General features: G+C 42.6%; 2 protein-coding genes across 14 annotated transcripts in view; one reads left to right on the plus strand and one right to left on the minus strand.

Moving 5' to 3' along the window:
• Positions 1–13787, minus strand: part of PRTFDC1 (phosphoribosyl transferase domain containing 1) — a 101360-nt gene that overhangs the window by 39237 nt on the left and 48336 nt on the right. The window lies entirely within an intron of this gene.
• Positions 1873–13787, plus strand: part of THNSL1 (threonine synthase like 1) — a 138753-nt gene continuing 126838 nt past the window's right edge. For all 4 annotated transcript variants that reach the window (XM_060397356.1, XM_060397355.1, XM_060397354.1 and 1 more), the window contains exon 1: positions 1873–1992. The gene's annotated coding sequence lies outside the window, so the exon portion shown is untranslated. The remainder of the gene's footprint in view (positions 1993–13787) is intronic.

Below are 13787 nucleotides of genomic sequence, written 5' to 3' on the forward strand. Positions count from 1 at the left end.
TTGATTAATGTTACATAACTTACACTCTACTGTGGCCAAAAGTTCTAGAAACTTGCTCCAAGGGCTCTCACTCCATTTCCACCATAGAGACCAGTAAAGCAAACTTCTTTCAGATGTGCTTTTAAATCACATTCAAGTTGCCAGGGTTCTGATTAGGTCACACTTCTTATGTAAAACTCCTGGCCTCCTGCTTCTCTTTACTCACCACCATCTGTTTCTTCTGCATGCTCACCCCTGATCCTCATCTGCTCAGATTGGCTCTTACACTATGATGGTTACCCTTACAGTCAAAATAGATTCTCTTCTTCTCGCGCTTATCTGATGATAAGTGCCGCCGGGGCCAATTAGGTAGTGTAGCCGTGGTTTTGTGCTCACATGCCCTTCCAGCACATCTAATTCAGCAGCTAAAATGTAATAACAAATTGTGGGTACTATAAATACATTTGTCCACAGTAGAAAGGGACTGAGGTATTTCAGGAGGCAAGTGGCAATGAAGACCATATTCTCCTTCACTAGGAAACTGACAATTTGGATTCTATTAAAGCTTTAGCTATTTCTGAAGCATTAAGGACCTAAACGCAGACCTTGCTACCACTGTCAACATGGCGAGGTATGAAGGATGTACTCATGATTCCCAGACCTGCCACATAGGATGTTTGACTTTTATAAAACTGTTTTTTATTTGGTTGAGAAGAACTGGAAGGAGTTTCCAAATTCTCTTAAAACCCTGGGATTTAGCTAATCAATAGCTAATAAAATCTCCCAAACTCTGATCACATAACATCTGTGTTTCTAAGGGCACCTCTGACTGAAGTGCCATGAAATGGAAGTAGCGCTTCCTACATCACACAATGAGAGAAAACTCACTTAAAATTCCAATGCAACTCTGAAATATACAATACTATTATAATTGGTATTATTAACTATAGTCAACAGGCTGTATCTTACATCATGCTAAGAGAGTAGATCTTAAAAGTTCTCATAAGAAGATAAAAGTTTTGTAACTACATGTGGCAATGGATATTAATTAGACTTACTGTGGAAATCATTAAAAAATATTCAAATGCAGTTCAGAAGGGAAGTATCCAAACTTAAAAAAAAAAGTTTTCATGGGTCCATCTCTTAAAAATTATATAACTATATGTATTAATAAAGTTTTTTAAAACACTGACTTTTCTTATAACTAGAAACATATCTTTTGTTAACTAACACTATTATTAATAGCTAACCGTTACTGTGGTAGATGCTGGGTTTTACTTGCTTTATCTCATTTTCTTCCTTTTTAAAAAAATTTTATTTATTGTCTGTAGGGCACATGGCATCTTAGTTCCCCAACCAGGGGTTGCACCCTCATTCCCTGCATCGGAAGCGTGAAGTCTCAACCACTGGATCCCCAGGGAAGTCCCTTTATCTCATTTTTCAGATGAGAAAATGGCATCTTAGTTAAAAAGCTGCTCCAAGCCCACTCACTGGCAAGGGCAGAACGGGAACCCAGGTCCACCCATGGCAGAGTTCTTACACTGGACCATTATGGTGAACGTCATGAAAACAATACAAGTTTGGGAATTTCCTGGTGGTCCAGTGGTTAGGGCTTGGCGCTTTCACTGCTGGGGACAGGGTTCAATTCCTGGTCAGGGATCCTGCAAGCTACGAGATGCGGCAAAAAAAAAAAAAAAAAAAAAAAAGATACAAATGACCACTAATCAACTCGGCAATGCTACTGGCAGCAGTGCTCCAAAATGAAGGCCCGAGGGCTCCTCCCTCGTCATATCTATGGGAAATGTGAGGGGGGAGCAAGGCAGAGGAAGTGCAGATGCTGCTTGTCTCCTGATAATGTTTCTGTGGCCCTCACAGGAAGTATGAAAATAGGGCAGCTCTGCGGGCCCTCTGGCTGTTGGCACTGCTGCTCAAGCTGTGAGTCACGCTCTGGCCTCTGCCTCTGCAGACCCTGACTGCCTGGTCTTCACCCAGAGACTCTGGAGAGGAGGCAAGGTGGGTGTTGCTCCATCCATCACGGTCACGTGTAGTCAGGAGAGTGTAGTGGTTTCTTTCCCACTTCCTGCCACCCAGAGTTCTGTGGCAGTACCATGGGGCCCACCTGACTTTGTAGATGAAGCCAAGCGGCTGAGACCCTGGTTCCCACTGACCCAGAGCAGCCCCAATTTTGAGGTTTTATGGAGGATATCACTTAAAAAGTTTCAGTGCTGAAAAAAAGTTGGAGAACCATCAGGCTGCTGGAGACGGCATAGTTCAGTGGTTAAGCTCATGGCTCTGGAGCTTGATAACACAGGTTCAAGTCCAAGTTCAACCGCTCTTCTGGTTTATGTGCCTCACGGAGCAAGTTAATCCAACCTCTGAACCTCAAACTTATTCTGACTACCGAGTAAGAAGCAATGGTGGTTATTAACCCTATGGACTGGCCTTATTAGCAGGTGAAGAGCTAGAGGGGAATTGCGCTAAAATTTAGGAGGAGGAAGAGGAGGGGAAAGAGCTGATGGCTTGTGAAAGACTTCGGGCCTGGCTCGCCAGACAGGTCTGAGGTAAAGAGAGGCGTTTACTTGTTTTACCTCTTCTAATGATAAAACTCTCCTTTCATAATGTGAAAACTGAGGTCCAGAGAAGACGTGACTTACACCAAGGTTGAATTAGAAATGTATAGTCTATATTCTGTTTCTATATCCATGCAGCTCTTCTCCTTTCTTCTGCAAATCTCTAAATTTTTCTTATTTAAATACACAAAGTAGTTTTCTATATATGAGGGGACCTGCTGTGAGCTTAGGGAAAAGATGCAGTTCTGGAACAAGTGAAAGAAAGCCTTAAAACCTAGGACGGGTGTAAAGTTGAAGCTGGCCAAATATATACCTCTGTGCTTAGTCGCTCAGTCGTTTCTGACTCTGCAACGCTATGGACCGTAGACTGCCAGGCTCCTCTGTCCATGGGGATGCTCCAGGCAAGAATACTGGAGTCAGTTGCCATTTCCTTCTCCAGGGGATCTTTCCAACCCAGGGATCGAACCCAGGTCTCCCATGCTGCAGGTGGATTCTTTACCATCTGAGCCACCAGGGAAGCCCAAGATTACTGGAGGGGGGTACCTTACCCTTTCTCCAGTGAATCTTCCAGACCTAGGAATCGAACTGGGATCTCCTGTATTAAAGGTGTATTCTTTACTGGTTGAGCTACCAGGGAAACCCAAATATATACATACACATCTATATTTAAATATGGAAACTGTATTTAACATACTAAGTTGGCAAAAAAAGTACATTTAGTTTCTTCTATAGCATCTTATGGAAAATCCCAAACAAACTTTTTGGTCAATCCACTATATATATTGCATATAACAGACTGATTAAAATGAAAATCAATATGATTTAATGCAATCTTTTTAACCCATTACATCAATAGTAATGATACATTAGTACAAACTTCCCTGCTGGCTCAGATGGTAAAGAATCTGCCTGCAATGCTGCAGACCTGGGTTTGATCACTGAATGGGAAGATCCCTTGGAGGAGGGCATGGCAATCCACTTCACTATTCTTGCCTGGAGAATACCCATGGACAGAGGAGCCTGGCAGGCTACAGTCCATGGGGTTGCAAAGAGTCAGATACGACTAAATGACTAAGCACAGCACAGTACAAACTTTATTAAATTTTTTTTCATGTAGTAATTCTCAGACCAATGGAATTTAAAAGTCAACATCAACTTAACCTAAAAATGAAATGAATATAGTGTCTCCCCCTTGTTTCATATTCTGCATTGTCACTGAGAAAAAAATCTCAAGCATCCACTCTCTTTGGCCACATCACACTCACACTGCAACACGCAGAGAAGGGGCTTTGGCTGGACAACAGGTTCCAGAAGCCACTGGTACGTGGACAAAAGGATGCTTCCCAAAGCCTTTAATTATGAGACCTGGCTTTTCTCCACTCAAGCCTCTTCATGAGAATCCCAGGGTTCACTAAATTCAGCTTCTGAGAGTGTAACGGTAGATTTAGTCTGTTTCTAATGGAAGGGGGGAAAAAGACAAGGGCAAATGCACCCTGTTTGGAACTGAGACAGAGGAAGGATAGAGCATGAGTTGTCAGTCTGCAATGAGAGGTACTGCACCTCTGTGAAATCCAAGGTCATTCCAACTCCATACCAGAAGGAGAAACTATTGTGGGTGCATTAAAAAAAATCAAGAGCTGGCTCAAAGAAAGTCTCCTTAAGGTTGGTTTCAGTCAGTTCAGTTCAGTCACTCAGTCATGTCCGACTCTTTGTGACCCCATGAACTGCAGCACGCCAGGCTTCCCTGTCCATCACCAACTCCCAGAACCTGCTCAAACTCATGTCCATTGAGTTGGTGATGCCATCCAACCATCTCATCCTCTGTCATTCCCTGCTCCTCAAGCCTTCAATCTTTCTCAGCATCAGGGTCTTTTGCAATCAGTTAGTTCTTTGCATCAGGTAGCCGAAGTATTGGAGCTTTAGCTTCAGCATCAGTCCTTCCAATGAATATTCAGGACTGATTTCCTTTAGGATTGACTGGTTGGATCTCCTTGCAGTCCAAGGGACTCTCAAGAGTCTTCTCCAGCACTACAGATCAAAAGCGTCAATTCTTCAGTGCTCAGCTTTCCCTGCCCATGGTTTGGGAAAGGTCGGTTTCCCTGTCCGTGAAAGGGCTTCCCTCCCTGTCCTTCAGTCACTGCATCTAAACAGATCCAGACAAATGAAAGCAGAAATGCTCCTATCACCTGCTATCGTCTCTCAGGATGCATATTTGATTCTTTCTCTTCCCTGTCTCTGAGAATGAAGGATTTTGTTGGTATTTTGGATCAAAATTAGGCAATGTGATGTTCTGATGGAACCCTCCGACGGCAGGAAACTGTGTCAGCATTTTGATAGAGTGAGTGAGGTGGCCACAGAGGCCCAGTGCAGTGATGATGGTGATGATGCTCTAAAATGTGAAGCAAATTCAGGGCTTCTTTGTAAGAATGACCTGTTTTTCCCAAGAAGTGCAAACTGAAGAAAACAATGAGTTGGCACTTTTTGCCTGTATAATTGAGAAACATATTAAAGAAACAGAATGACGATATCCTGAGGTGGTGACATGTGGGGGGAGAAAAAACCCAATACTTCCATGAACCGCTACTGGGGATATAGTACATATTAAATGCAATTGTTTGGCAGGGAAATCTGGCGATAATGTATCAAAAGCTTTCAAAGTACCACATTTTCTTTCTTCATTCATTCGTCCCTGGACGTCTAGGTTGCTTCCATGTCCTGGCTATCGTTTAGCAGTGCTGTGGTGAACACTGCCACACATGTGTCTTTTTGAGTTCATTTTTCACTGGGTATACTCCCCGTAGTGGAACTGCTGGGTCATATGTTAGTTCTATGTTTAAGTTTTTTTAAGGAACCTCCATATTGTTCGTCATAGTGGTCTCACCAACTCACAGTTCCACCAACAGTGTAAGAGCATTTCTTTTTCTCCACACCCTCTCTAGCATTTGTTGTTTGTAGATTTTTTCTGATGCTGGCCATTCGGCCAGTGTGAATGGAATATTACTCAGCCATAAGAAGGAACAAAATTGAGTCAACTGAAGTGATGTGGATGAATCTAGGGCCTGTCATACAGAGTGAAGTGAGAAAGAGAAAAACAAGTAACAAAAAATTGTACTGATGAACCTATTTTGAGGGCAGGAATAGAGGCACAGACATGCAGAATGGACTTGTGGACACAGCAGGGGGAAGTGACGGGCAGACCAACTGAGAGAGTAGCACTGACATACACTGCTGCTGCTGCTGCTAAGTCGCTTCAGTCGTGTCCGACTCTGTGAGACTCCAGAGACAGCAGCCCACCAGGCTCCCCCGTCCCTGGGATTCTCCAGGCAAGAACACTGGAGTGGGTTGTCATTTCCTTCTCCAGTGCATGAAAGTGAAAAGTGAAAGTGAAGTCGCTCAGTCCTGTCCGACTCTTCACGACCCCATGGACTGTAGCCTACCAGGCTCCTCCACTACTGTGTGTAAAATAAGAGAGCTAGAGCTCAGCTCTCGGCTCGGAGATGACCTAGAGGGGTGGGTGGGAAGAAGGCTCAAGAAGGTGGGGATATATGTACACTTATGGATGATTCACGATGTTGCACAGCAAAAACCAACATAACACAGTAAAGCAATTATATCCCAATGAAAATAAGCTTTCAAAGTACACATGGTTTTAGTAGCAAGCCTACTGAAACAATCAGTGATGAGCACAATACATTGTGAATAAGGAGGTGTATCACAGCTTTATCTACAATGCAGGAACACTTTAAGCGATCTAAGTATCTAATCATAGAGGGCTGTCTGAAAAGTCTGTAAACATATGCATATGATGCATTGCTTCAGTTCAGTTCAGTCGCTGTCGTGTCCGACTCTGCGACCTCATGAATCGCAGCACGCCAGGCCTCCCTGTCCATCACCAACTCCTGGAGTTCACCCAAACTCACGTCCATCAAGTCAGTGATGCCATCTCATCCTCTGTCGTCCCCTTCTCCTCCTGCCCCCAATCCCTCCCAGCATCAGGGTCTTTTCCAATGAGTCAACTCTTTGCATGAGGTGGCCAAAGTATTGGAGTTTCAGCTTCAGTATCAGTCCTTCCAATGAACACCCAAGACTGATCTCCTTTAGGATGGACTGGTTGGTTCTCCTTGCAGTCCAAGGGACTCTCAAGAGTCTTCTCCAATACCACAGTTCAAAAGCATCAATTCTTCGGCACTCAGCCTTCTTCACAGTCCAACTCTCACATCCATTCATGGCCAGTAGAAAAACCATAGCCTTGACTAGATGGACCTTTGTTGGCAAAGTAATATATTAATCTCTGCTTTTCAATATGCTATCTAGGTTGATCATAACTTTCCTTCCAAGGAGTAAGTGTCTTTTAATTTCATGGCTGCAGTCACCATCTGCAGTGATTTTGGAACCCCCCAAAAAGAAAGTCTGACACTGTTTCCACTGTTTTCCCATCTATTTCCCATGAAGTGATGGGACCAGATGCCATGATCTTTGTTCTCTGAATGTTGAGCTTTAAGCCAACTTTTTCACTCTCCTCTTTCACTTTCATCAAGAGGCTTTTTAGTTCCTCCTCACTTTCTGCCATAAGGGTGGTGTCATCTGCATAGCTGAGGTTATTGATATTTCTCCCAGCAATCTTGATTTCAGCTTGTGCTTCTTCCAGCCCAGCGTTTCTCATGATGTACTCTGCATATAAGTTAAATAAGCAGGGTGACAATATATAGCCTTGATGTACTCTTTGTCCTATTTGGAACCAGTCTATTGTTCCATGTCCAGTTCTAACTGTTGCTTCCTGACCTGCATATAGGTTTCTGAAGAGGCAGGTCAGGTGGTCTGGTATTGCCATATCTTTCAGAATTTTCCACAGTTTATTGTGATCCACACAGTCAAAGGCTTTGGCATAGTCAATAAAGCAGAAATAGATGTTTTTCTGGAACTCTCTTGCTTTTTTGATGATTCAGCAGATGTTGGCAATTTGATCTCTGTTTCCTCTGCCTTTTCTAAAACCAGCTTGAAAATTTGAAATTCATGGTTCACGTATTGCTGAAGCCTGGCTTGGAGCATTTTGAGCATTACTTTACTAGCGTGTGAGATGAGTGCAATTGTGTGGTAGTTTGAGCATTCCTTTGGCATTGCCTTTCTTTGGCATTGGACTGAAAACTGACCTTTTCCAGTCCTGAGGCCACTGCTGAGTTTTCCAAATTTGCTGGCATATTGAGTGCAGCACTTTCACAGCATCATCTTTCACGATTTGAAACAGCTCAACTGGAATTCCATCACCTCCACTAGCTTTGTTCGTAGTGATGCTTCCTAAGGCCCACTTGACTTCACATTCCAGGATGTCTGGCTCTAGGTGAATGATCACACCATCGTGATTATCACTGCTTACTAGTGGTTAAAACTGGTATCATAAATTGCTCTTCCAAAAAATATTTCATTATTTTTTCTTCTAGTTTTATTGAAATTGACACACAGCACTGTGTACGTTTAGGGTGTACAGCATAATGATTTGACTCACATACGTCATAAAGTGATTACCAAAGTAAGTTTAGTGAACACTCATCATCTTAAATAGATGTAAGATTCAAGAAATAAACAAAAAACCTTTCTTCATCTGATGAGAACTCCCAGGATATAGTCTCTTAACAAGCTTCATATACAACAGACAGTGGTGTCAATTATATTCATCATGTTGTCCATTACTAGTACCTTTTTATTCCTCAACTGGAAGTTTGTACCTATTCACCACCTTCATCCAGTTACCCCTCTTCCCCCAACCTCCCAACTTCTTCCTCTGGTAACCACAGACCCAACCTCTTTTTCTATGAGTTTGAAATTAATTCTTTTTTGGTACATGTGCAACTCAGGATTTTCTGAAGTGCAAGTGATTGGAAGCTCATTTGAACTAATTTAAACAGAAAGGTGATGACTGTCAAGGAAGAGCTGAATGGCTAAGCTTAGGAAGGCAGGATGAATACAGGTCATCCTGAACCGGAGACTCAGATGGTCTCAGGACCCTCTCTTTCTCATGTGTCTGCTTCCACTCTTGGGCTCATCCTAATAACCTCATCGCCCAAGAGAAAATAGTTTCTCCCTGAGATAAATTCCAAGGAAGACTTGGTTGGCCTGGTTTGGATCGCATCTCTACTCCAATCATTGTATTTGTGACCTGGAAGGATCTGCTTGCTTTGTGTCAAATAACCACTTGAGATCAACCACTGTGATCAACAGGGTGATTTGGATTCCTTGTGAGAGGCACAGAGGATGGAACAGCATGGTCAGGGACACCTGGGCAACTTCAGTTGCTGATATTATTTGTTACTGCTTCCTTTCCAATAGCTGGACCAAATTTTGTGTGTGTGTGTGTGTGTGTGTGTGTGAGAGAGAGAGAGAGAGAGAGTAAAGAGGAAATATGTCTTACTCTATTTCATGTAGAGGAATTCCCTTGGTTGGTTGGGAAGTGGTCTGGGATAAAGGGCACTAGACAGGGGTTACCCGGGGCATGACTGTCCCCAGTCTCATTGTTTGAATGGGACCAGAGATGAGCCGCCACCACTGATGAAAAACTTCGAATCTTTCACAAAAGATTCATAAGAAATTCATACCCACTTCCACAAAAGTGGGTAAGAACTGGTTATGGGAAACAAGCAGCAACTTATCTATTCCATTGAAATCTAGCATTTCTAAAACATATTGATTTCTAACTAACCAGAAAGTGTACTCTATCATGCTATCATTAGAGATGTCATGCTGAAACCCATAGCTTAGAAAGAGAGAAAAATCCAGCATGAGTCTTTAAAAATCCAAGATTTCAAGACAATAGACAGTTGACATGACAAATGATGGTCATTTTAAACATGCTACCACAACAGTGAAAGGCTCTAATTCTGTTAGAGAACAGCCAACAATGTTGCAGGAAGTATTTCAAATGAAATAATATTGCTGCCTGTTATGGATTTTCTTTATTGTTCAGATGTGGATATCTGTGGATTCTTACCCAGTAAAACTGGGAGATTTAAAAAGCAGATTGAAGATGAATTGGAAATGAGTGCACCGATTTTATTTATGAAGAGAAAAAGAATCTACTGAGATTGCTAGCGGGTGAAGGTTTGAAAATCAATTAAAAAAAAAAAACTTTAATTACTGCCTACTGCCCATCAAGAGGCAGAATTTCAGACCTCACCTAATTTCCCGATGTAACCTAATCCTCCCTTTTGAAAAGCATTCAATTTATTTGATCATTTCTTATATTGCTAAACTGAGAGAACTTAAAAACGTTGGACTCTTCAGAGTTTCTTTCCAAATACAAATTCTTATGAAAAGCTGAACAAGTATTGAGCAGACATGAGAGAGACAGTGGTAGTGTTGGGCCAGAGTCCCTTGAAGCCCTGGATCAGGAGGTTACACACCATTTCATGCCTCGGCTCAAACAGGAAGGTAAACCAGAAAAACAGAAACTCTGCATCTCTGCAGCTGACTTTTTATATAATTTTAGGGAACTTAGTATTTTTGCAACTGAATTTTCCCCACCAACTTCTGCAGCTCCGTAAGAAGCTGTCCCCTTACTCTGGCTAATTAACATAGGCAACACCTCAGAATCTTCTAGAATTTTGAGTGAGGATAAAGAAAGAAGAAGGTGCTAATTGGGTAACCAAAAGAAACTGCTCTTTGGGATATATAGCTCTTTATTTTAGGTAGTTTCCTCAAATCCATTCACTGATTTTTTTTTTTAATCAGTCATTTCTCCTACAAACCAAATCAACGAATCTATATAACATCACTTTGCAAGCCCAATGGGTCTGGATTTTTAGTTGTTAAATTTTGTATGTTTGCTTTCAGAATTAAAAAAAAAAAAACTGGGCAGAACACTATTTATAAAGACTCGGGATGCACATTTTATATAAATAAAATCTATGCATTAAAAAGGAAGAAGCTTGCTTCCTGTGGACATCCTTAAGAAAGGAAATTACTTCATGGCCACCTGTCAAGAATGGGTGTTTGAAATTTCTAATCTGAAAACTGAACTTCAAACTATCATAATACAAAGTACTTAAAACCTGGAAATCGTAATTTAGCATCAGAAATGAGTTTCATCCTCTAAAACTCTTCAAAATCATATGCCTCAAATATCATCACACAATTTAATAGGAAATTCTATCGCCATTCCTTTCTGCACGTGTAGTGGCTCGCAGGTCACAATTAAGATCTCTCAATTGTCAGGCTCTTGTTTCTTGAATGGCCAAGCAGGGTAACATCAGGTCAGCAAGAAAAAAGGAACCTGCAACTGTGTGAGAAAGAAACCAAGCGGGGTGTTTCTTTTCTGGCAGAATGTCAGCAATCAGGTGTCAAGAAACCGGCAAGTGTCAAAGCACATGGAAACCGGCAAGTGTCAAAGCGTGTGGAAACTGGCAAGTGTCAAAGCGTGTGCACACTGTCACAGTGTGACAAAAATAGATGTTACCAAAAGAAAGTTGTTTTTAAAAAGAGATGACTCCCCACTGCCTAACCTCACTAATACACACGAAAGTGTGTTTTTACAAAGGCTGCCACAGAACATTTCTAATCGTTCCCATGTTGTGGAACTAGTCACACCAAAAGCATCTTTCTGTTGTGTTAAACCACTGCACTTCAGTGAATTTCTCTTCCTGAACATCTATGAACATCCAACTCCCCCAAATGAGACAGTCCAAAGCCCAGATGACTTGTCACAGGCTATCTATCCACAAGGTCCAGAATCTCCCCCAATTGAGTATCACTGCAATTCCTGCACTGTTCAGATGGTGCGAGCCTGCACACTCGGAGTTGCTTTTGGCAGTGAAAATTCTGCTGCAGCAAATCTGGATGAAAGAAGGCTGATGGTTTAGAGCAATCAATGGATCACTCATCAAAGCTGCCCGTCTGGCTAGATGGGAGAGGGATAAGATTGCCTGGGATTTTTTCTTTTTTTCCCTTTAATCTTTAAATTGCTCTTTTGCAGAGTGATAGTTCACATCCTAGTTAGGCTCGGCTCTCTCTCTGCCTGGCTAGTATGATTGACCAACTCACAGAGCCCTGTCAGTGGCTCACTACTGGCGGGGCCCAGTTTGTTTTTCTCTCCTCTGTGGCCAGAGGCTGCACCCTGAACTACATACAGCTAGTCATTGTGGAAAAAGTGGGTGTGGCTAGAATTTTAGTAGTAGTGCACCCGTGCTCAGTTGTGTCTGACTCTTTGTAACTCTTTGGATTGTAGCCTGCCAGGCTACTCTGTCTGTGGAGTTTTCCTGGCAACAATACTGGAGTGGGTTGCCATTTCCTCTTCTGGAGGATCTTCCCAACCCAGGGATTGAACCTGTGTCTCCTGCACCACAGAAAGATTTTTTTTCTACCCTGAGCCACCAGGGAAGCCCTTAGAATCTTAAGAGTAGGAATAATTTCTAGCAATTGTCTACTTCTGTCCTTTCACAGATGAGAGACCCAGTCAACTTTTGCCTGAGACTGTGTGATTCAGTAGGTCACATCAGAACCAGGGTTAGAATCTAGTCTTCGTAAATGCAATCCAGTGCAAACGGCCTATCTGGCTCTTTCTAGAAGTCCTGGAGGGAGTTACTTTTTACAGTTTTCTTCACACTTGAGACCAAAGAGAGTGACACTGAAACTTAGCTTTTTCCTCCCACCATACAGTGACAAGTTCTTAGGAACAGAGCTACGAGCAAAAGCAAGCAAATGCCATCTGTCAAAATTAGAGCTTCCCTGGTGGCTCAGCTGGTAACGAATCCACCTGCAATGCAGGAGACTGGGTTTGATCCCTGGGCTCGGAAGATCCCCTGGAGAAGGGAAAGGCTACCCACTCCAGTATTCTGGCCTGAAGAATTCCATGGACTGTAGAGTCCACGGGGTTGCAAAGAGTCGGATACAATTGAGCAACTTTCACTTTCACTTTTCCCTGGTGCTCTAAATGGCTAAGACTCCGTGCTCCCAATGCAGAGGGCCCAGGTTTGATATCTGGTCAGGGAATTAGATCCCACATGCTACAACTAAGACCCAGGGCAGACAAATAAATAAATTTATATATATTAAAAGAGTCTAGCTAACTTTCTTTCTCCTTCAATTTTCTGGTGTTCTACCATAATGGTTGGTGTAGATAGTCATTCATTTATTCTTTCAACAAATATCTACTGATTTCCCTAAGACCATAAAAGACTGAGCAGATTATTCGGCACAAATTCCCCACTATGAATGGAATGACACAGGACAGAGACTTCCGTGAGGAAAGACTGGGTCATCTTCACAAACTAAGTTAATTGTTATTTACTCAGCATCGCTTAGAAGTTGAAAACTAAAACAAGGACCTACTGTTCAGTTCAGTTCAGTTCAGTTCAGTCGCTCAGTCGTGTCCGACTCTTTGCAACCCCATGAATCGCAGCACGCCAGGTTTCCCTCTCCATCACCATCTCCCGGAGTTCACTCAGACTCACGTCCATCGAGTCAGTGATGCCATCCAGCCATCTCATCCTTGGTCGTCCCCTTCTTCTCCTGCCCCCAATCCCTCCCAGCATCACAGTCTTTTCCAATGAGTCAACTCTTCGCATGAGGTGGCCAAAGTACTGGAGCTTCAGATCAGTCCTTCCAAAGAAATCCCAGGGTTGATCTCCTTCAGAATGGACTGGTTGGATCTCCTTGCAGTCCAAGGGACTCTCAAGAGTCTTCTCCAACACCACAGTTCAAAAGCATCAATTCTTCGGCACTCAGCCTTCTTCACAGTCCAACTCTCAGACCCATACATGACCACAGGAAAAACCATAGCCTTGACTAGACAGACCTTAGTCGCCAAAGTAATGTCTCTGCTTTTGAATATGCTATCTAGGTTGGTCATAACTTTTCTTCCAAGGAGTAAGCATCTCTTAATTTCATGGCTCCAGTCACCATCTGCAGTGATTTTGGAGCCCCCCCAAAAAAAGTCTGACACTGTTTCCACTGTTTACCCATCTATTTCCCATGAAGTGATGGGACCGGATGCATTGATCTTTGTTTCCTGAATGTTGAGCTTTAGGCCAACTTTTTTGCTCTCCTCTTTCACTTTCATCAAGAGGCTTTTTAGTTCCTCCTCACTTTCTGCCATAAGGGTGGTGTCATCTGCATATCTGAGGTTATTGATATTTCTCCCGGCAATCTTGATTTCAGCTTGTGTTTCTTCCAGTCCAGCGTTTCTCATGATGTACTCTGCATAGAAGTTAAATAAGCAGGGTGACAATATACAGCCTTGACGTACTCCTT

The sequence above is a fragment of the Ovis aries genome, chromosome 13 (assembly GCF_016772045.2).
Source record: "Ovis aries strain OAR_USU_Benz2616 breed Rambouillet chromosome 13, ARS-UI_Ramb_v3.0, whole genome shotgun sequence".
In the NCBI taxonomy this organism is placed as follows: Eukaryota; Metazoa; Chordata; class Mammalia; order Artiodactyla; family Bovidae; genus Ovis; species Ovis aries.